Here is a 24639-nt window from a genome sequence, read left to right on the forward strand (position 1 = left end):
CACATCTGAGATGCGACCCTGTGCAGTGGTATCTGGATTGTCTCCTCCTAAGCTTGCTTGGTTGTCCTCCCAGGACCAACTTTGTCCTTCCTTTTCTGTCATGCAACAGGCACAGCCAAACCATTGCAAAGCTTCTCTGTGACTCCAGTGCTTGTAGGAGGACAGTGCTGAGGGTTTTGCTGCCCAGGGTGTGATTAGGTGGCATGCTTATTGATCTCCTGTCTCACAGAATTTCTGCAGAGCTACAATCCTGGCCAGTATATTTTTCATTGATGAGTCCCAGGTGTTTTCCAACGAGAGAATTATTTTGAAACCTGGGCTTTATGGGATTATGCTCTCTTACAGTATACAGGTATATCAAGCTATACATGAGGGATGGCTTATGTGCTTTGACTCATTAGCTATCCCCTTAACAATAATGAAAAGAGTCTCAGCTGGCTTTCATCAGGTTCATGGCTTCACAGAAGTAGGGAAATTCACATGTGAACTGAAAGGTTAACGGTGAAGTATTGAGCATGCTGCATCATTTTGAGACAGCAATTTTACCATGTGCCATGAGACCAAGAGTGTGATAAAAACCAATGGGAAACACTTGGTTTCACAGCATCATGAAGCAGGACTTGAGGGGCCAGAGCACTGTGGCCTGTAGAGTTGCTGGCAATAAAGTGCTCTGAATGATTCTGTGTCTGGAACTCTGCAGGAGGATATAACCTTCCTTCCATGGCCACCAAGGCTGCTGCTCTGGGTGGGTGAGATGAGCTAAACTGGCTCTTCCTCCCTTAGAGCAGCAGCATGAGAACTCATCTCCCTTCTTGCTAGTGCCAAAAGGCTACAGTTTGCAAAACTGAGAGATTATACAGGTTCTGGGCCTGTGGAGTATTGTACTCCACGTAGCTCATAATACCAGTGTTCCTGCAGCACCCTTTTATTTTTCCTTCAGGGAAAAGGGCATTGAATTTCTAGTGGCCATCACCAAATTATTTAATGTCCTTCTTTCCCTTCACAATAAACAATGCATCCTGAAGGATTTTTGCAATTTTGCAACTGATGCCATACTCAGTATGACCAGTTAAGGGCAAATGCAGCTCTTAACTATTTTAGGGGCTTTCTTGCCCACAGCATCTCACTGACCATTTTCCTGATCAAGGTGAGGAGGATCTAGTCTTCTTACAGACTCAGAACAATAGTGTATTCTCTCCTGTGTCAGAGGAAATGGGGGCGGCTCTGTTTGCCAGCAACCAGCCTTTTAGAAATAAAGTTATGAAAGGTCTAAAATGCTTCTGTCTGCAGTGGCAGAAAAGTGAGGCCATGTGCTGAGCCACCTGGTTGTACAGAGGAGCTGCTTGTAAAGCCCCATGGCCAATGAAAGGAGATTGTTCAGGTGGCTTTGAGAAGGAGGCAGCCAGGATTGCTTTATACATTTCTCAGGCAGAGGAAGCATATTAAGCCTACTGAAGAGAGATTTCCAAGCCAAAGTTTTATCAGTCACTTGTGTATGTGTGTGCATATATATATATATATATGTGGTGCAACTTCCCCCCCTGTCCCTTGCCTTGGGAGAAGTTTTTCTCCTTTTGAAAGTTTCAAGGTACTTTCAGGTACTTGTGGGATAAGAAATGTAGACATTAAATGTAGAGGATATTCCACTTCCTTTGATTTATGGGGACTAAAATGTAACTTCTGGCTGCAGCCAACATTCTGAGGCAATTGCCTAGTACAGAGGGAAATAAGAAAGTGCCCTAGCTCTTTGCCCAAATGCTGAGGGATTGAAGCTTCTTAGAGATTCTGTGTTGGAGTTGAGTCTGAATCGTTTGGGTTTTTTCCTTTTAGACTTTGATTGTCCAAGTTTTGAATCTGGCCTCCATTGTAGCCCTTACGTTGTCTCTGCAGAGATCACAGCAACGCTCCCAAAGCCATCTCAAACAGCCCTTTGGGGAATGTCCTGCTGTTTGGTGCTTTTCCAAACAATGCACAGCGACTGAAATGGCTTTGTTCCCCAGTTCCTTGTAATGTGCCTCTGTCCCCTCCCACAGTGTGGCAGATGAGTGTGTTTGAAGAGGTGTTTTAGAGGTGTGGGTGGGTCGCTGAACTCTGGGCTCAGGCAAAGAATAGCCCTCAGAGGCTGGGCACTGCTCTGGCTTGTGAGGAACCAGGTGAGTCCTGACACACGCCAGGGTCAGACACAGCTCCACATCAAGGCCTTGCCACCTCCTGAAATCTCAATTCATGATCTGGACAAGCAGCACTTAATAAGTCTCATATATATAACCTGGAGAGGATTTCATACTGGTCACCTGTGCGTGCTCATTCTTTGTCATTAACTGCTCCTCAAAGGGGCAAAAACTTCTCAGACTCTGAATGCTGAGCAGATGCTGCTGCTTCTCCCCTGCTCTCAAAACATTTGCCCCCCTGTTGTATATGTACACACAGAGAGCACAGAAAATAACCTGTGGGAATGCTGTGGTGCAGTCACAAAGCAGAACTAGGATATACTTTTCAGCTGTGGGGAGGCAAAGAGAGGTTAGAAGGAGGAGCAATGCATGGAGATGGTTCCTGAGACAGGGACAGTTTTCACCGTTCAAGGAGTGGCCAAACTGTTCTTCCTGTGGCAGCAAAGACTGCACCTTTCTTGCAGTTTGGGGAGAAGCAGTGGTACCACTCAGCCCTCAGAGGAAGGAGGTCAGCTAGAAAAAGCTTACTCAGGGTGCAGGAGGGAAAAAAATCCATCTGTCTGAGTGGCCTTAGTAGGGTCTGGGGACCTGCCACTCCATCAGACTAATTCTTGGCACAGGGCTGGTGTTGCCAAGAGCTCCGTTTTCCTTCTGTCTATTGTTGCCAGGAGGATAGAGGAGAGATAAGGGCTGAGCAGGGCTCTGTGTAAATGGCCCTTCCTTAGCGTCTTTCAGTTTAGCTTTCACTGACTGAGGCCCCCAAAGTACTTAGCATGAGTAAAGTTTTCAAAAGCGTGAGTAATTTAGGAGATTAAAAGGCATTTTCAAAAGTGTCGACTTTTCAAAGTGCCTAATTTCCAGCGACTTTCAATGAGGTTTGGGAATCTTAAATCATCTGGTTGCTTCAGTGAATAGCACTGTTGATTGCAGCGTAATGCATCATCAGCTGGGATCCTGCTTGTGTCAGAGGTCAGTGCTGAGTGACTCTCAGGAGGGTGTACAAATCCCCATGGCTGAGCAATCCAGGGAATCCAGCCCCTTCCCAGAGGTGCCTTTGAGAGCACAGAGCTCTTCTGAGTTTCTGGGCTAATTGCACGGGGATACTATGGAAGGAGTTTTCACTTAGGCTCCCTTTTAAACTGGGTTTTCATCAGGTTTTAGTGACAGGTACTGGATCAAGTTTTGCTCTGTCCAATTTGCTGCCTTTTTTCCCTATTCTTATTTTGGAGCATATAACTTTCACTCATGTCTCCTCTTTTGTGTTAGGAGGCTCTCCATATCTATGATTTTTTATTAACATATAGATATAGTTTAATGTATGAAAACTCTCTGTGTAAAAATCACAGGTTTCCTGTGCTTGCCTTTGGTCTTGGAAAAGGTCATGTGAAGGACTGACTCAAACCCCTTGCTGAACTGCAGGCTCACAGAGGGAGAGAAGAAGATGTTTAGGAGTAAGAAGAGCTCAGCATTTGCATTTGGATGCATGTCTTAGGGCTTCAGAGCTCTTTAGACTCCCAAGTGGAGCAACTTCGAAGTTCAAAGCGGTGTGATTTTTGGCAGGTTTTTTTCCTAAGACTTCTTTAGGGCATGAAATATTCTGCCCTCAGTGCATGTACATAACTCTCATTGGCCTTAAAAGAAGTTACATGCCTACATCAAAGGAAGGATTTAGCCCATAATGATTCATCGTGAGCCTGACAGGCAAACACAACAGTGGAGAGCTCACAAGCCAAAGCTCCTGAGCTATGGGGACGGCAGAGTTCAGATCTCTGCCAATCAGCCACATTGCTGCTCTGATTTTCAGCAGTTTTTAATTTTTTTTATTGTTTTAGTGAGGATCAAACCACGTGTGATCCATCTGGTAGAAGAAATGGTAGGGCTCGAGCAGAGGAGATGGCCCCTTCAACATCTTATGTGGGAGTAAACCAGGGTCAAATTAAATTGTGGTGGTTTTTTGCCTGGAAAGTGCATCTCCCTATCCCTGGTGCTGCACTGGAGACACAGAGCCACAATATTTTAAAGCAAATTAGAAAATACCTTTTTATTAAATGTGATTGCAGAAAGTCCTGGGAAGGAATGTGTTAATGACTGGTGATTGAATGCAGTGGTTTGCAAGCTCTAAGCAGCTTTAGTGTCTCCTACCACAGCCCTGATTTAAAATTCATAAATGCTAATCCTCCATAATTTACGGTTTAAAAAGCAGCCCCACTCACAGGCCCTGTGGCTACAGCTCTGTCAGAGTAATTATGCCGCCAAGCTGAAATTGGACTACTAACTGAGATATTAAACAGGGTAGGAAATCCTCTTCCCTGGCAGCCTACCCAATTATTCCAAATAAGCAAACAGATTAGTGAGTAATTTTCCAGTTAAATCTGGTGATTGGTGCCAGAATTGTATGTTAAATATTCAGAAGTAAATAGATTAAAGATGAAATGTCCCCTTTTCTCAAGCTTAATTTAGTGTGTATATTAAAACTTTTTAGGGGGAAAAAAAATTCTCCATTGAAGTGCAATCCATTTGCTTTGAAAACAGAACCTTTCCTGGCTTGTTTGCACTTGGGGCAGCGCGTTCATTAGCTGGGGCACATTGTGCCGAGGGAACCTCGTGCCACATTAGCCACAGTGTCAGTCCTGCTGCTCCTTTATCCCTCACCTTGGAGGAGCCCTCCTGGGTGGCAGCGCTGTGAGACTGCACGTGGCTCTGCAGGGGACCACGGGGACAGGATCCCACCAGGGCGCTGGGACGTGGGGCTGCCCGTCCCCATGGGCAGGGCAGGATAGGCTTTGCAGGAATTAACAGTAAATATGGGCATTTTTCATTCCTTCTGAGCTTGTTTCTAAATTCAGCTGGAATTTCCCCACTGATCTGCCCAGGCTGACTTTTTTTTACCTTTCCAAATGCAGTGTTTGGCTGGGACACAAAGTAGAGGGAAGATGGGGGCGAAAGGAAGGAAAACATGGACTAGATGCCCAACAGATACAGGCAAGAGGCAGGGGAGGATGTGGGCAGCTCATCTGGAGGAGCCCAGGAACACAAGCTGTAGGTCTGTCCCTCTGCTGCCCTCGCACCACAGGCTCTGCATGGTCACCTCCGGGAACTGTGCCCTAACTGGAGAGTCAGACAGCCTTCAGCAGCTGAAGGGAGCTGCTCTGGAGGAGCTGAGCTGACACCTGAACCACTCCAGAAAGTGGCTGTGGCCCCTCTCAGGAAGCAGGACCAGCAGCTCTCCCCAGAAGGGCTGCCATGGTAGCTGCTGCACAGACCTGCTTGTTTGCTGCAGGGACTATGATGGCAGACCCTGGGAAGACCAGGTGGTGCACACTGCATTTTAGGACTCCAAAATTCTTTCTTGAAGTGAGTCTGAAGGAAATGATTTTGCATTTATGGATTAAAGCAAGGACTTGAATTGCTGGAAGCACACATGCACACACGTGTACATTTCAATATGCAAGAGGACTAAAGAAAAGGAAGCTGGATTTGAGGAACTAGAATTGTTTTAGCACCTGGTGGAATTTGCTTTGAAGTTGTTTCAAGGATCTCAAACACTATGAACAATGTTTTATGCCATTTCTAGTGGGTTTTCCATCCAGTTGCTAAAAGCTTGTGGTGCTGAGGTAGTGAACAATCCTCTTAGTTGGCAAGTGAAGTGGAAGGAGCAGCACCTGCTTATCAAGAGATTGAGGTACAGTACTCTTGGGTCAAAGAGCTTCAAACCCTCAGTGTTAATTATGACTTGGTCTCTTGTGCAGGTGAGAGGACCAGTTCATTCTCAGGTCTGAGTTAAAACATTTTCAATGTTTTAAATCCTAATACATTCTCTGGAGTGAGAAATGTAGAGTTTTTATGAACTTGCCAGCATTGACTGCCATGCAATACAGGAGGTACATCATCTCCATCCTTCCTGAGAAGTTCCAGGGTTTGGTGATGGGACTGGGTCCCTAAGCAGAATAACTTGTTCACAAAAAAGCCAGCAGATGTTAGGCTTGACAGGGGATTTAGATCAGCTCCTTCTCATACCTGGGCACAGTGGGCTGAAGGAGGCAGAAGCTTCCGAGCCACTGGCCCACAGATTTGCTTTTCCACTGGGAAGGGCAAAAGCTGCAAGTAGGTATTGCTGAACACATGCCTAGAAAGGATTAGCTGAACTCCTGCACATCCCAGAGGCTTTTCCTTCTGCTGCATCATCCCTGGAGAGGCTTTTTCACCTCAGCCCTCTGCTGGAATGTGCCTTAAAGGCATAATCAAGCTCATAAAAATTAAGTGGTGTGCAATCGTTCAAACAAAACAAAAGGACCCTAACTAAATTTTATCCAATAAATTCTCTAGAATCAATCCATTTGTGTTTTTTTATTAATGTCAGAACTCACAGCATCATTTCCCTTCCTCTGTTTCAAGGGGCTGTAGGGGCTTTTGTTAAGGTGTGGGTTTTTTCCACACCACTACACACGATGACATTTTGGCTTTGAATTGAGAAGAGTTAAAGTCAAAACTACAATTTATTTTATCTTTTAGCTTGTGAACATCTTTGGATCAAATCTAAAGGCTTACCTGTTCAAAGCTGGAATGGATTGATAAATGTGAAGGGATCCAGGATGAGGACAGAGCCCTGTGAATGCCAGGTAGTCAGTTATATGACAGTAGTTTTCTAACAATGTACAGTTTCTACCTCTCTGATAAGTTCACTCAGTAGTGCTAAAATGGGTTTTCTTGATTATTCTTATACTAATGGTAACAAAATGGGAGGATTTGTGGCATCCTGTCTGCACAGATCCTTTCCACACACTCAGTGCCAGAATGGTTCAGCATGCGCTGCACATTTCAGACCTTCCCTGTGCTGAGGGAGAGTTGAGTCTCACTGCTTCAAAGTGCTTCAAATGTCAGTGCATTCCAAGTATCTCATGTCTTCTGCCTGCTGCCCTGTCCCTCTAACCCAGGGATTTTACAGTTTTTCTAAGTATGACAGAAGTTACTCGAAGAATGACGCTCACAGGCAGGTTTGGCAGTTGGGTCCTTCTTAGCAGAAGCCTTGTGAGTCTCCTGCACAGTAAAACAAGATGTTTTCAGTTGGTTCCTGATCCTTTAAAATCTTCTCTGGATGTATGTTGCTTTCAACTTGCCTGTTAGATCTTTGTGGCCAGCCTGGGTTTATGTACATTTGGTTAGTCATTCTGAGGTTGTGAAAGGCCATCACATGGGGGCTAGAAAGTAAGTGAGTGTGAAGGAAAGATCTGGAGACAAAATTTGACATGATGGAGAGGTCAAGTATCCATTCACCCACTGTAGTTTCTATTCCTGCCTCTGTGAGTGGCACTTTCTGAATACTCTGAGCATTCTGGATTCATCTTACTGGTTTTGCCCATTTTATTCACCTACCATTTAGTGAGTGAAGAATTTATTATTAGTTCCTGATTTTGTTTATTCGTAATTCCCAGAAGTACAGTGTTTGGTGGCTGTAACAAGTGAATTCTCTGTAGTAAAAACACTGATATTTCTGTCCTTAGAGTTGCCTATATTCACTCATTTAAAAAAAAAAACCTAAAATCTTTCTCATATGCTTCCTCAATGATATCCTGCTACAGTGAGTTCCAAAGGTTAATTATACATTTTGCTCTAAACTACTTCACTAACAGGGTCCTCAGGATGAGGGTTACTGACCCTTTTAAGCCAGTGAACTAAATCAAACAGCAAAACAACCCATTGAGGCTCTTAGCTTTGTGGGTGGCTATTTGTCTTTCTTGGTTCCTTTTCATCAGGGCAAACCTTCCTGAACCAAGCTCCCTCTCAAGGAGGTGACCAGACAGTCTCTGCTGGCATCATGGAAACAGAGATGAAGGCAGTGCTTTCATTCTTGATTATCCTAAGAGTCAGTATTTTGGTTTTGAGAAGAGGTTGTGCGAGGATCACCTTTCCCCACTGCTGGGGACCCCTCTGGTTCTCCCCTGGAGAGCCCTGCCCTGGGTGGGCACAGCTGAGGTTCAGGAATGGCTGGGGGGCAGGCCTGAACTCCATGTGGTCAGTTCTGTCCACTAATGCATTCCCTCTGGGCTGTGTTTTAAATGTTTCTAAATGTCAATGGAAGTAGAAATAATTTTGGAAACTTGGAATAGAATGCCATGAAAAAAGCCTTCCTTAAAGGAATGAAGAGCATGTAATTTAATCTGTGTTTGTAGCATTTAATCTTAAAACCCTGCTATCTTATGTATTTTATGTATCAGTTTCCCTGAAGAAAGCAGATAAAGGCATCCAGTGCTTCAGCAGCTCCTGCCAGTGCCAGTGAACCTGAAACGGAACCTTCACATGGCTGTAAATGAAATACAGGTGGCCAGGACATATTCTCATTAGCTAAGGTGCGCCAGTGGCACCGTGAGGGTTTTAAGGGAGTCTTCAGGAGGTGGGATCAGCAAGGGTTTCCAGTCTCTCTGGTGACATTACCTGGATGCAAGGACAGCTCAGACCCCGTGGCACATGTGGTGCATGCAAGAGTGCAAATTTTCCACTTTTGAACTGGTTCTGTGCTTACAGGAGAAAAAAGTTTCTAGAATAGCTTTTCTGAACGTGAGGCCAGTCTCAGCCAGGCTCTCTTTCTAACATACATGATGTAAAAGATCATCCAAGAGATGAACTGATGTCTGTCACACTGAAGGGACCAGCTTCATATTTCTCCTTGAAATAGGCCTCTGGAGCACTGTTGTGTCTGAAGGCTGATGAGGACAGGTTCCAGGCTCATGTATCTCCCATTTAAGACATCCCACTGTCCACCCAGGAAAAGAAACCAACTGGTAGTTCTCAATTACCACATAAAATTTATAAGGAGAGATGATATCTCTTAAATAACTGGGTCCCAGACCATTTAGGGCACTACAGACTTCAATCAGTGCCTTGAAATGTATCTATAAGCAAATAGAGCCAGGAGTGTTTTGTGCTATTAGGCCACTTCAGCAAATCACTTAAGCATTACTTAACACATGCTAAGTCTACTGAATATGATAAACTCTTTGTCCACAAAATGTCCCCCTCTGGATAATGCAGCACCACTTTATGGCTAAGGGTGATTGTGTGTCTGTCTGTCTCAATGGGAAAAATACCCTGGTAGTAGAGCTGTTGTGCTGTACCTGCATTGTTTGTGTGATTGGTCTGTTAAATGCATAAATCTTCAATGATAGAATTTTGTAATATACAGTATAACAACTGGCAAGTGTTGGACATTTATTTTCACAAGTGAGGGAGTGACCCATAACTCACATCCATCACAGTATATGAAAGCACAGCTCACTGTAGTACAGCAAGCAAGGAAATCATTCATACACAGGATGTTATTCACTTCAACCTTTCCCCTTTTCTGAAGGCAGTCAGCATCTATATGTCTGCTGCTGCATGCTCTGTGTGCTGGCATAGATGTATGATGGCATCACAAAAACTGGAAGGGGAAGAAATGAGATAGGAACAGAAAGGGGTGTGGGCAAATGTTGTCTGAGCTGATAGAAATTTAAGTGGTCAGGCTTGTCAAGGAGAAGGAAAACTGCAGGGCTGGAGAGTGACTGAGATTACAAGTGACTTTTGGAGAAATGGGAGCTGAGATAATACCTTTCAGTTCAAAAAAACATGGGTGACGGCACCGGGTGTGAGCATGGGAGAGCTGGAAATTAAAACAGTACATAAAATGGAAATGTATCTGATGTAAGGACAACAAGATATGTATCATCCTTTCAATTCTGGTCTGGTTCCTCTGTCATTATTCCCAAATTTAATACTGTACTTTTCAACAGAACCTGTATCCTATAGCAATTTCTGTGAAAAATCCCCTTCACAAAATGGCCAGAGAAGCTGAAGAGAAACATTAATATTGGGACTTCATCAGTTCTTGGCACCTACCTGCTTTCACCAGGCTTGCATACCCACTGTGCACTCTGCAGACAGTCTGTGCTGTGGGAATGGTAAAATTAGCTTTAATTAGTTGTATACTGACCACACCATGCTACCTACAGAGGCTGTGGTCTGACATTTCTCTGCTAGAAATGGTGCAGAGCAAGATGAACTCTGTCCCAAATTTCTAAACAAGGAGGAGAGGCAAAGGAGAAGGCATGGTTATTTCCCATGTGCAATGGTTTCATGAGCTTGCCAAGGGACATAGAGGAATCATGTGTTAGAAGAAAGAAATGTCTCTGGATTTCCCAAACCCCAATTTAGCAGTGTAGCTGTGAGATACACTTCCTTTGTACTTGCATGCAGTTGTAGCAGGGCTGCTATTCCATGGTTTGTACTTGGATAGATGGTTTGGGAGATGGAGGAAAAGAAGGCTGCAAATTCAGGTAGCTTAAGTAGGAGAGAAAAAGTTTCTTGGTAGGCAAGTTGAAGGCTGCTGGCTTGCTTTTAAGAATAATCATTCTGCAGCTTCTGACAGGGCTTAGTTCTAGGTTTCACTCTCCACTCAAGTCCTAGCCTGTGGCACAGGATATAGGTAATAACCCAGCACAGCTCAGGCACAAGGGATCTCATGTGCCACACAGCAGGAGCAGGGGGAGCCCAGATATTCCTGACCTTGATGCTGAGGCAATTTTTTTGTCTCAGGACTGGCTTCCTTTGCAGAGAGTGTAACCCTTTTGTCATCTGCACCATGTTCCCCTTTGTCATTGCACTGCTGGACTCACATCCTTGAACTTAGAGCACAAAAACCCCTCTGTTTTTTAACTGATGGTTTGTTTGTTTTTCCTCTTTGGTCGATGCTGGGATCAGTGATGTCAACTTATTCTATTTGCTTTGACAGGAAAATGTTTTCAGAGTTCATTAGGATGGCATCAATTCTAACATTTGGCACACGAACATTTGATGACCTTCATGTGGGGGAAGAAATATGTAGGCACAACTTCCATCAGTTTGAAAAACCACTTCCACTCCACACCATTCCAATTCCTGAACTGCAGCTTCAACCACAAGTGTTGTGCAGTCCCTGTTTGTGACCTGCCAGTGGGCTCCAAACTGGAGACTGGAGCTGTTTGGAAGCACTTCAGACAAAGTCAGGGCTGAGGCTGCAGTTGGATACAGCTCTGCACTCACCTGTAGGGCAGGTGCTGCCAGCAGCCAGGCTCCTTGCTGCTGCTTGGCTCAGCTGCTAGAGGCAGTCCAGTGGAAAGGCACTGGCATCTATGCCTCCAAATGCACAACTTTCCTAAAGCTCTCCTGATAGTTCCCCGCAGCAAGATTTCATTTGGCCACTTTGGGCTCATTTTCACCAATTACAGGGCTCATTAAAAGAGCTGGCCTGGCTGGCATTGCAGCAGCTGAGCTCTGGGCTTATCCACAGGAAAGGAAGAGCAGGTGTTGGCTCTTCCCTCCCCGGGGTCACCTGCCCTATGCCAACAAAGCCTCAAGTGGGAGGGAAGGAAAATGTTCGTGGCTTCCCATGGCCTCTGACAGGGAGGGGCCAAGTGATAGAGGAAACTTCTGCAGGGAAGAAACCTCCTCAGTAGCAGCTGGCCTGAGTCCACCAGATGATTCTCACTGACCACCACAAGACTTGCTGACAGCCTCTGGTTGCTGTCAGCCAAAGGGTTTAGCAAAGACCAGGTAGGAAGTGAGAGCCCATTCTTTGGCCATCATTTGTTCTTTGAGCCTTCCCTCTGCCTTAGAGCTGTGTAAGTCCTGCCAAACAGTTCTGCTTCTCCTAGTGCCTGTCTCCAGTCCCTTCCTCTGACCTTCTTAGCTCTTATTTCCTTTTTTTTAGGATTCACTGTGTCTTTATGTTTTTCTCTCATATCCTGTAATCAAGTGAAAGGTGTCTCTGTGGACAGAGGGGATTTGTACTCAGCCTTTGTTTGCTCTTTCCTGACAGTGCTGCCTGCTGTAAGAAAAGCCAAATGCTGCCCATATGTTGCTGTGCTCCCCTAAATTACGGAGGGTGAACATTTATGGCTGTTCTCACTGTTGCTTTCTCCATACTTTTCTAAATTATACGTTTTCACAAGCAATTACTGAGATAGGCAGTCAGGACTGGATTTTGAGGTGTGCCACTTAGTGGCCTACACATAAAAATGGGAGACAGGAGGAGGAGGATGGCAGAGGCTTAATACCATTCCTTGCTTAAGAGAATGTCCTTCAGGTGAGCAGAACCCTGCACCTTGTAAAAGTATGACTTTAATTTTGCCTTTCAAATATGAAACTAAGCAGGTCTGTCAACACATACTGTGTTCTTCCTTGTCAAATCATTTCACTTAGTCTGTCAGCTGTAAACAGCTTAAGAGGCATGTCATTCCAGCATTATTATAGCACTTTTAGATTTGTTTTCAGATTGGCTCTGTATCTGCTCCTGCAAAAGGTGTAGATACAGAGATGACATGGGTAATTTATTGTGTTACTGCAAAATGCTGCTTGCTGTTTTGTGGTAAGCACTGAGTAACTCCATTTCAAATAATGGGCACTGCAGAGTAATAATCCTGTAGTGCCATGGTAATACCATTGCCATACTTTGTCACATCAGTTGTGTCAGTGGAGCAGAGTGCTTTCTTCACTGAGGGTCTCTATGCCCTTACACTTCATTTGAAGTTTTTTTTTTGTTTTTTTTTTTTTTTTTTTTTTTTCCCCCAGGAGATCAGGGAAACGGAATTAAGACATGTGGAGAAAGAACTCTGATCAACAGACTCTGTACTTTTGTTTTTTTCAAAAAGTTGCTTTACATATTTAAATAAACAGTGTTTAAGCTGTTGATGACAGCTTAACTACTTCATCCCAGAACGTTTTGACAAGTGATTTTCAGAGTTTTGGTTTCTCAGGATTTTGATAACCCCCAAAAAGCATGAACTGAATTTATATGTCACATGTTTAATTTATTTGAGATGCATGTATTATGTTGCAAAAGCAATAAGGAGGGAGTTACAGGACAGGGTGATACACTCCATATTTATGATCATCAGCTTCTTCACTGTGTCATTACAAGAGGAAAAATGTTCAGAAATATGGAGTATGCAAAGCACGCAAACTTTTTTTGCCAGCCAGTCTGGATTGTGGTTTGTACAAATTGTTGGTGCGATTTCCCTGTGGCTCCACTGAAACGCACAGAACTGAACCTGTTCCCAGAGCAGGGAGCCTGAGCTGCTTCCCTGGTGCCTGGCTGCTGCCCTGGGGGTGCTGTCCCCACGCTGGCTCCCTGGCCATGGACAGGGGCACAATGGGATGCAATGTTTTCTGACTTCTGAGCAACAGTGAAGGACAAAGGTAGATCCAGAAATGGGCCTTTCTCCCCAGAAATACGTGATTTTCTGGCTGTGCTTATTGTCATCAGAAATAACACAAATGTGTAAACCGATCTTCACTTTAATGGCAAACTGAAGTACAGACCAAATGTTTTAAGCAAAATTTGTTTCATCTCTGTTTTGGGAATTAGGTGTTGTCCAGTTTTGGATTGCTCCTTTTTCTCTGTCTCCATTAAATCAGAAAAAAGATGGGGGGTACACCCTGTGGTTTCCTGGGTTCCTAAACAAAACAAGTAGGGGAAAACACAAGGAGAGAATTGCTTTTGTGAAGCGCCTAGGCTACATAATATATTTTGCTCAAAAAAGGCTCATATTTCAACTTCATACCTCAAAACCTTTTGAATATTACCCAGTATCTGTTTATTGGTACTTCTGTCATGAGTGCTTGATAGAACTAGAATCACTGAAATTTAGAATTAAAATATTATAGTTAAGCATATTAGAAGTATTGAAAAACCCTCCTTTAACTTGTTCACCACCTAGGATATTGTTATCCTATTTCTACATCAGAATGCCATTTATTTGATTTTGTAAAAGAGCTGTTTCCATTGGTACTAGGCAGCATACGTCCTTAATAAAGTAGAAGGAGCTATTTTATTTTACTAATTCTTATGTCAACTTAAAACATGTCAGGATAAATTCTTATTTTATAGTAATACTGTAAAGGTACAAAGGAAACCCCATGCATTCTAAATAAAAGTTGACATTTAGTATTTCCTGAAGTTGTTTTTTTTTTCTCCTAAATAAGTGGCATTTTGAATATTTTTCACAAAAAATCCCCAACCCCACACCACAGAAAACCCCCCCCCAAAAAAAAAACCCCAAACCAAAATCTCAAACCTAACCCAAAAATTGTAGATATTTCATCTAATTGTGAATTTGTGTTTTTAAAATATTAAAATATCATCTAAATTGAAAAATCTAATTTCAATGAATCAAAATGCTGACGATGGAGATCATAGGTGGCTTTTCAGACATTCCAGGGTCAGAGACCCTGGTCAGAGGGTCAGGTGTGATTTGCTTAATCCATCGTTAGTTGCTCCAACTTTCTTCTGATACTGGACAAGTAGCATCTTTCTGATCACTTGGGAGTCTTAGCAAGTGTTCAGTGTCTGACTAAATAGTCTTTAATTTGGCAGATACAGTGGTGTCTGCATCCTGCTGCTTTGGGGAGGTGGGAGACGGGAGCAGGCACCTTTTCTTTGGTTTCCCCCTAACAGAGAGGGGAAAATGGGAGGAGACCTGACAGCTCCTGACAGTGAGAAGGAGATGGAGTTGCCTGTTTCAGGAAAAAAATAGCCTCTTTTGCAAGAATGAGGGGCTAGGAAGACAAAAAATAAGCATTTTCAATATATTGCAAACAAAATTACCTGCCAAAAGGGCAAGATAATTATCCTAATGTGGTTTTTGACCAAGATAAATTCACATTATTTTATAAACTGGGTAACAATTTGAATCTTATGCAAAACCCAGAAATAAATCTAAAAAATATGATAATGTAATAAAATTGAAATTATTAGCAGTCCAAGTGGCATACTTGAGGCAGTAAAACCTTTTAAGTTCCAATGGAAAACAGGCTAGTAAACCTGGAGTAAGTTACTCCACTTTAATCACTTGATAAATAGCTACAATGTTTGGAAGAATTGATAGTGTCATTACAGCAACATCCCTTTTTATAAACAGCCTGGTGCTGATTTGATTCTAATTGCTGCCAGAGGAGCAGTATCAAAGCAGTGCTGCTCCAGCAGTGTAACCTGTGGGGTGAGCAGGAGCTGAAAGGAACTGCCTGGAAATGAAGGAAGCCCAGGTTTTTCAAAGGCACCAGTTCTAATTCTGGGAGTGATGGAGGAGGGCTGAGTAAATTTGGTGCTCGGAGAAACTACAGAGGAAAGCCTTAACGAAGGGAAAGCATGGAGTTGACAAAACAGGCTCCTCTGAGTGCACAAAATAGAGGGAAAACAGTGGGAGAAACTGAGAGGTTTGGATGTGAGTGTGCGTTTGATTTCTCATCACAAAGAATTCTCCTGCTGGGCCAGTGTGGCCCTATTGCCAAACTGCAGCTCTGGCCTCCCTGGATTCAGGCAGCAAAGACCTAATTTTTAAGACATTCTTAATAATTACAGCATCTTTGCTTACTTGTGGGCACTGCATCCACCTTTTGCCAGTGAATGCACCAAAAAAAATAAGATTGCTTTTGCAAAATGCATCTTTAGCAATTCTCTGGTTTTGCACTGCAAATCCTTGATGTTACCCTTCCTGAGTATGGAGTAGGTATCAACATTGTACTGCTGGCTGCTATGATGGTTGAGGGCAGTAAATTTACATTTGTGTGGAAGAAAAACCTGAACACATTCTTCTAGGCTGGGTCTTCTTCCAAAAACTAACAAGAAGTTGTCTTATTTTGGGAATGGTAGGAAGAAAAGCAGGGCTCCATAAGGAGAGAAGAGGAGGAACGTGTTTAATAGTTCTGTCATGTTAGCAACAAACCCCAGAATAAACAGAAATGCCAACGGGAGAGGTATTTATCTTTTTAAACAAATCATGTGATAAGCTTCTCCCATAGATTGGGGACTAAGTGAAATATGTAAAATAGCTTATTGAAGAAAAAATTGCTTCAAGTGGGACTGAATGGCTCAAGAGATTAGTGATGGGATAATAGCTTTTCTCCATTTAAGTGGTAGACCAGTTCAAATCAATTCCAGGTCTCTAAAGACTGGAAGGTGTTGCTATCCTGTGACTCCTCTGCAGTTATTTGAAATGATCTTGTGGTCTCAATCCCATCCTTAGTTGCCAGAAAATTATCCCCAACCCAATCAGCACTGAATTGCTTTGAGCTGACTGTTGTATCCTCCCCATAAAGATGCACAAAGCTGTGTGGGGGAATGGCAGCTGTTTTATTTAGCACCATGTTGCTGGTCAGAAATATTTTGAATCCCAGGGAAAGGACAGATTGCACAGCAGAAGAGACAACTTGGAATATGATGCAGTGTAAAATCATTCTTTAAATAACACCATGGTTTGTTAGTTTAATGTGGATTTCTTGGGAGGACAGGGCTAATTTTGGGCACTTCCAGCTACTTCCTCACTTGCACCCAGAACCTGCTTGTTTGCCTACAAAGGCTGTGTCATGGCTTTCCCCTATATCCATGTAAATCACAGAGCAGGGCCACAACTTGGAAAACAGACAGTGGTCATGAGGAGCAACTGGAAAATTCAAACTGGTGGTGTGCCCTCCAGGTTTTTTTGAAGCATCTATTTTGTGTGTGAAGCTGGACCAGTGAAATGATGTTAGGGACTTGTCAATGTATGGCAGCTCAGAATCTTGACTATTAGTTCTATTCTGTAACATTATAACAACTAAAATAGCAGTCATTGATTATTCTGCCTAATGCAAAGATTAAGCAAACAAGCAAGAAGCAATTCTCACCCAGATGAGGATGATTTGGATCTTTTAGTGGCTATAACAGTAGGTCTTGAGCTAGTGAACCACAGCAGAATTCTTATTATCCAGTGTACCAAGGAAAAAAGAGACCTGGGGTTGTTAGAGAAGAATCTCAGCAGTTTTGTGTGTATAACTGCTTGGAAAAAACAAATAGGATATTATGTCAATGTAAAAGAGTTAGAGAATTGAAATCTCATGGTTATAGTCACATTTTCTATGAAACTGGTGTGGTACAGAATCACTTGCAGGAGAAATTTTATTTTTGCCTTAACGCGGGCAGCTGTAGGTTTAAGAACGCTTATCAGGGTGGAAGGCTAAAGGGGTTAAGGAAATAAGGCATGACAGAGGTGACCTATGGGAACTTTCATTATTATATGGAGCCTTGATGAGTGAAATGAGAGGAATTGCTCTCCACCATGAAAGGCTGAAATGTCGAGGGAGCAACTGCAAATTAATCTATTAAGAATAAGTAGGAGGCTGAACAGTGTGACTCAAAAGGATGGAAATATATGGAATATAAACTGCAGTGTAAAATCACCATGATTTCTAGACCCAGTTTTAAAGACATCCATCTACAACTTTTACAATGAAACCGGGATTTCTGCTTGTGTGTATATGAGAGGCAAAGTTTAAGCAGATTAAATTGGTCTCTTTCTTTCAGGTACTCCCAATATTTGTAATGACCAGGCCTGAATGACAAGTTATGTTCTGATTTGTGTGGCTTTAACCAGAACAATGTGTCAGGAATTTTTCTGATTTTTTTTTATAAGACATACAAATAAAATGCCTCAAAGGCAGTTTTCTGTGTGAAGGTTTTCCTGTTTTGCTGTGACATTTTTAACTGAATTTAGTGCTTGTAAAAGGTACTATGTGATGACATTGTGTAACTGAAAGCCTCTTTTTATTGACAGGTCATGAAAACTCAAGGCTGGAGAAATTTCTCTGTGTTGGGCTGGAGAGTTACACCCCCCACAGCCTGAAGGAATGAACTTCCAGGAGGAAAAATGGTCCATATCAGTAAGTCCAATTTGATGTTAAATGTCGCTGCATGGTTGTTTTTAAAGAGCTCGTATCTGAAGGATGTGGAGAGCGGCGTGAAAAGTTACCCAACTGCCAGGACCACACATATTATTTTCTCTGTTCCCCAGCTGTGCTTACAACTTTCTGGAGTGTCAATGCTTTGTCCACTAGTGGCTGGAGCAAGGCTTGACCCAGGTTGCCAAGTGAATTTTGGTGGAGCTGATCCAGCAGCATGTCCCCTGCTCCCCTTGTGGTCCTTGGGAGGTGAGGTTCTGTTTGCTCAGTGCCAATCTTTAGGCCTCAATGTTAATCCTTTCACAAAGCTCATGTAGTTTCAGACTTCTACATTTCCCAGCTTATTATAGCCCAGGAAGATGAGATGTGACTATGCTGAGATACAACCCCCAGTGATGGCACTTTATAATTCTGTATAACTGGAGGATTGCTATTGTAGGCAGAGAAAAAGGCAATAAAGCAGCATTGATATCCTGCCTGCCCTCTTACAGGAGTTATTGAATCAAACCTACCAGAACTGCCAGACAAACAATTTGCAGCTGCAGTCTGAAGCCTGACAATGACACAGGATCAAAAAGAAATAGTTGGAGTGCATGGGCTTGTGAACTCCTCTGCGACCCACCGCAGCAGGCTCCCTAGGATTGTTCTCCTCTTTCTGGTCCTTTGCCTGTACAATTCCTTCTCTTTCCCTCCCTTTTCTTCTTTCCCATTTTCTCTCCTTCATCTTGCCATTTTCAGCTTTTCACACCTTTTCCTCTTCCTTTTCTTTCTCTCTCTCATTGCCTCACTATTTCCTTCTATTGCTTCCAATACACCTCTTTCTTGTTTTTACTTTGCAAGTTCAAGTGCTCTCCTGTGTTTCTCATGTCTCCATTTCCTCAGTTCTTTCTTGGTTCTGATTAATTTAGTTCCCACCCTCCTCAGTTTCCCATAGTCTTTCCTATCCTCCCTTCCTTTCTGTACTTTTTTTTCTGTTTCGTTTCTCTTTTCATTTAGTTGTTGAAATTCATTGTTTCTTATTTTCCTGCCAGTTCTACGACCTTTCTTGAGCCATATTCAGCCAGAAGCTGAGCTCTATGCTGCTCTTACCCCTCAAATGGTGAGGATTTAAACATTTCCTGTGCACTAGGATTTCCAAAGTGCCAATCCAGCTCAGCTAAGGGGAACTGATGTGGTTTGGCTCTAATGTCTATGAAGAGAGATATTGTAAAAGCCAGCATAACAGTAGCACTGACCAATGCTCTTGGGCTCCTCACCCTACTCTTGGAGTTGGACTCAAAGCTTATCAAATTAATGGGTTCTGGATCAGACTTGCAAGTAACAGCACCCTATCAGATTTCTGTCCTTCATTTCCATAGAAATCCCAGTGCTCTTGGTTTCTTCCAGTGTTTGCTTTGGCTTAGGACATTATGTTTGGTTTGGGTTTTTTTATCAAAATAATTATTCTAAAGTACATATAATATATGCAGGTGTCAATGAAAAGGGACCATACTACGAAATATATTCAAACTCATATATATGTATATATATGTATAAAATTCCTAGTTTTTGGATGCTCATAGCAGTTATCTAGTATTTTGGGTAATCTTTTGTCATTCCCTTTCTTCTCTCCTAACCAGTATCTAACCATTAGCCATTAGCTTTCTAAACTTTAGATGTTCAGTCATCTAAATGGGTAGCAGGATAGTATAAAAATCCTATTCTTAATAGGATTTTTGATAGTACAAAAATCCTGTTTTTTTTTTCTTTTTTACTTATCCTAAGTTACAAACTCCGTTTTTGGGGGTATTTTCAGTTAATTTGTTTTGGTTTTATATTCCTTCATTTACTTATTTTCTCTATTCCCTTTGCCCAACAACTCCAACATAGAAGCATTTTAATTTTCTCTTCATGACAATATTTGGGGAGAGCTTATAGCATCCTTCCAGTACTTTAATACATGCTTACAAGAAGGGTGAGAAGGGATTTTTCCCAGTGGCAGAGAGTGAAAGGACAAGGGAGAATGGCTTCAAACTGGAAAGAGAGTAGGTCTAGGTTAGATATTAGGAAGAAATTCTTTACTATGGAAGCAGTGAAGCACTGGAACAATTTGCCCAGAGAAGTTGTAGATGTCCCATCCCTGGAGGTGACCAAGGTTGCACAGGACTCTGAGCAAGCCGGTCTAGTGACCTTTAAGGTCCCTTCCACCTCAAGTTGTGATGCACTGAGTATTACCCCACTTCCTTTCAAAAGGTGGTGGATCTTGCTGGTTATTTATATGTTCTATGAGAGCCCCACCATAAGGTGACCTGTTGAGGGGGGGCTGCTGCCAATGCCAGTTTTCCTCCTCTCCTCTGGAAGGCTCTGGAGCTGTCTGAGAAAGCAATTGGGGTGCTCAGCATCCCATGGGTGACCATGAGCAGGCCTAGGAACCAAGTCAAGCCCTGATATTGTTGACATGATGCCACCTTTCCTTCTGTAAAATTATGTCTAATAGGAGCATGAGAGAAACCCTTCCTTCCTCTTCTCTTTTCTCCCTCCTTCTGTCTTTCCAGCTACTGTTCCTGTGAAGTTCAGTGCTGGTGAAAATTGGAGAAAAACAGTTCCTGGCTAATCCAACCCTTTCTGCTCTGATTGGATTTTTCTCCTTGTGTCTGCTTCTTTATTTGATTTAAAACCTTCAACTCCTTGAAGGTTTTCCATTAAGATTTGGAGCACAGTTTGGAGTGGGGAGAGCAGTCAGAGCATTACCTAAAAAGTGCCAGTTTATTTTTAGCTAATGGAAGAGGGGGGCTGATTGGATTAGGCCAGTGATGTGAGTACCTGGTGCAGGCTGCTATCAACACATCAACAGTGGAAGGGTTAAGTACACTTTCTTTCACTTTCTGTCACTCACCCCTTTTGCCCTTTCCTGCTTTGCCTTTTCTCACCCAGTAAGTGACACTTGCAGCAGCAGCAGTGCAGATTCTTGGCCATGCTCTAGCACTGGAGTAAATCCTGCAGTCCCTCCTGCTGCTCTGCATTTGCTACCTGACAGCGGTGGATGCTCAGGAAGAACAAGGGGTAAACTTTTAAAGCTTCAGCCTGGGTTTTAGCCGTGTGATGGCTATTAAAGCAATTGGGAGCCAGGTGGCTAAAATCCAGTGCAATTCTATGTAATGGTACCCCTGAGAGTGCCCATCTCCTTTTAGCACTGCTATTGATTAGGCAATTCTTGACTTTGAAAAACAAAATTGGTGCGTGCATCAAGGTTCTTTTCCTCAATTTGGCCTGGTTTGAAACAAATCATTCACCCTTGGCCATTATTGTAAGCAGCTTTAAGTTTTGGTAAATTTCAGTGTGATTTAAGTTTTCTCTCCCCCTTCTCTGTGGAGGGCTGTTGTTTACTCATCTTTGCCAGGACATCTCCAGAGTGTTTGGTCTTTACCCTCATCTCCCACATTGATCTTGTTGTCTTGTCCAGTGTGACTGTCCAAGCTCAGTAAAGTGCTGGGGGCTCTATTTAATGGCTGCACACAGTGCACAGCAGGCAGGACTGAGGCCAAGGGCTGTCTGGTTTTCAGGAGGTGCAGGGCATTTTACGAGGTGTAGACCATGTCATGTTCTAGCTTGTGGTCCAGCCCCTGCCTTTGAATGGGTGTGGAGCTCTTAGAGGGAGCACATAAACCCTGAGCAAGTTGCTCCTAAATTCAGAAACAATGAATATTTGATGATTTCTCGGGGCTGAAGTGCCACACAAAGGTACATGAATGTACACTTCTGTTTGTGAGAAAGTGAAAATAATTGTGTAAAAAAAATATAAGGGAGGCAGTTCCCCAACCCTCTTAAGTTTTGCATTTCCCTTCCTTTATATTCCCCATTCCTCCTTATTTTTTCTAAGGTGTAGGAAGATTTTTCAGCATGTTGTATCATTATTTTGGAGAGACAGGATAGGTTCTGCATGAGGATGTGCCCTTTGCTTTGGGAGTTTAATGCATTACAGTAATTTGTGTGGGTTACTTTTGGATGTTCTAGAGCATTCTTGTGAACTGTTGAGTAATGCTAAGCACTGCCACAAGTGACTGGCATTGGATACGTTATTCCTGCAATAAAACCCAAAGCGAAAACTGGGCTGGACCTAGATGGAAAAAGCTCTCAAGCCAGTCCGGTGCTTCAGCATCCAGGTAAATCTGTGTGAAGGCTCTAGAGCCTGCTGCTGCATCACTTTTCTCAGTGCTTCCCTTGTAGCCCCCTTACTGCTGTCAGTAACCAGGCCAGAGAAGGTGGTATTTAACATTTCTGTGTTGCCAGAAGACCTTTGTTGGGATGTTTGGGTGTGGGGTGAGATGTAAAAAATGGAATTGGAGATGGAAAGGAAATTCAGAAACACTGGCTTCAGAAAAACAACTGTTTCTTATTCCTGTTTCTGTTCAAACTGGGAGAAAGCAGCTCTTCAGGTGTCACAGTAAACTTAGGAAGTCCACCACCCCCTTGCCAAAGAATGTTGATTTAGGAGCCCCAGGAGCAGTTTTATAAGATATCCCTGTCTGTGTTGAGCTGGGAGGTTGTCACAGCCCAAAACATTCTGCTTGAACAAGCTGTTGTATTCCAATTAGAAGTTGTTCCATCCAAAAATTCACAATCAGTTCTACTGAAAATTCAACTCATCATGAGCTTAGTTTGAAACATGATGCCAAGATTACATGGTCAGCGTTGCTGTAGGACTGAGGAGCTCCAAGAAAAGGAAAAGTGTGCACCACCTCTCCTATTCCAGTCAAGTTCAATGGAAGTTTTTCTGAAAGGATATTTTTAGAAATCCTAGCATAATGAAAAATTCCAAAAATCTGTTAAAAAATATCTATATATATATGTAGATATAATGAAATTATACCGAGCACAAATAGTGCAGAAACATGAATATTGAAAGCTCTAAGGCAGATTGCTGAAGCCTGTGTAAAAATACGTGCACCTTTGGTGGTGGAGGCCTTGCCAAACTAATTAATGGAGCATATGCAAATGTTCTACTTTGCAAACATACTTTGTGTTTCATTAGATTCTCAGAAATCAGCATAGGGAATCTGAAGGAAAAGGTATTTGATCTTTAATTTTTTGTTGTTGCAGGAAAACACATCCCTATGTTGTTTTACATTCACAGCTGATGTTATGTCACAAAGTCTTGATATTTGTAAAGAGCTTTATATTTGCATTAAAACCTCCTCTGTTTTATTTGAGGTTTCTCAGCCACACATATGAACCTGGTGGCTTTCCACAAATATTTTGAGTGGAAGTAGCTTCTGTGCATAGATCTAAACCAGATATTCCCCATGTAGGTAGCTCTTACCACAAGGGAGGTACTGGAGACATGAAAATGCTGAAGGGCAGAAGGGGGGAGCTCCTTCTCCCAGAGTTCACTGAGTGGACTCATGATCTGTGACTCTCACTCTCTTCTGCCAAGTTCTTTCTGTTTTACAGACTAAGACAGAGGGCCAAAGGGGTTGGGAGAACAGAGCTGTGCTTTGATGGGGAGAGAGGAGAATGTGCTGTCTTCAAATGGCTTCTGATTATTTTGTGCTGTGCTGTCCTTATGGGCCAAATCACCAGTGGGTTTTCCAGACTGGGGAAAGCAGCAGGGATCAGTAGTGAAAGGAAGGAATTAATACCAAATTTGGTTCTACCCATGGTGTAATCCTCTTTCTTTGGAAAGAACAAACATGGTTCCATTGCCTTTCCTGAGCATAGGAAAGATTCTATGGCTAATCTATTTGCTATCAGAACTTAAGCATCCCTGAGCCAACTTTCTTGTCTGCACGTGTCTGTAATTTTTGAGGTTTTTTTTCCCCCAGTCTAGGTGTGTCTGAAATCCTTTGTCCTGCCTGTTTCAGCCTTGCAATGCCAGTTTGGAAGGTAGCCTTTGGTTCAATTGCTGCTTAAAATGTCTTGTGATCTCTTTGTTTTGGTTAATGGCTCTGGTTGCTTCATTTCTTAAAGGACCTTACTTTTTCCTATATCTTAAATAATGGGCTGTAAATGTGTCCAAAGATCTAAGCATGGCTTCATTAACTCCTTCACAGGAAAACGTTTAAGTATGTTAAAGTATTAATTACAATATAAAAGTGAGAAACAGTTGTGTCCTGATATCCTTTAGCTAAGATAAAACATTGCTGCTTCCCCTGACCTCGGCAGAGCAGCACCATTTAATGTCAAGAGAAGCTGTTGTCTATTAGCAGTCAGCAGTGTTGGCTCTTGACCATTGTTTTTCTTTCCCTTGCTCCCTATTCAAGCAGTTTTGGTCCACACATTCAAACACAGGCTGAGGAGAATTTATTTATTTATTTTTTCAGTTCTCTATATGGAAAATCTTGCAAGTAGGCATCACCTGCCTCTAGAACTGAAGTGACTGTATGTGACCAAAGGCTGCTCTTCTCTATGCCAGTTTTTTATCCCTGGGCAGCAAAGGTCCTCAGTGACCTTTTTGGCATCATTTCACGGCATCAAAGAACAAGTGAGTCACAACCACTTTGCTCAAACTGGTTTCCTACACTCCAATCTCAAAGCATCTCCCAGTAACACAGGCTGGGGATGGTTCTTGATGTTTCTGTCAGCAGTTCTCCCCAGAAACCACAAAATATAGCTCCCAGATTGATCCATAAAATTGAAGAGTTTTTCCAGAAATGCTGGGGGGAAACACCTGGGACTTCTCATCCCCTAAGATGAGGAGCAAATGTACCAAGCTGTGTCAAACACTCGTGGCTTGGCTTTGCCAGGGGATAGTTCAGGTGATTTTGTG

At 42.8% G+C, this 24639-nt stretch overlaps 1 long non-coding RNA gene across 1 annotated transcript in view; it reads left to right on the top strand.

The window, feature by feature from the left end:
- Positions 1–24639, top strand: part of LOC118686903 (uncharacterized) — a 256076-nt gene that overhangs the window by 146966 nt on the left and 84471 nt on the right. Inside the window, exon 2 of the long non-coding RNA XR_004980268.2 lies at positions 17771–17876. This is a non-coding gene — a long non-coding RNA (uncharacterized LOC118686903). The remainder of the gene's footprint in view (positions 1–17770; positions 17877–24639) is intronic.

The sequence above is a fragment of the Molothrus ater genome, chromosome 6, assembly GCF_012460135.2.
Source record: "Molothrus ater isolate BHLD 08-10-18 breed brown headed cowbird chromosome 6, BPBGC_Mater_1.1, whole genome shotgun sequence".
Classification (NCBI taxonomy): Eukaryota; Metazoa; Chordata; class Aves; order Passeriformes; family Icteridae; genus Molothrus; species Molothrus ater.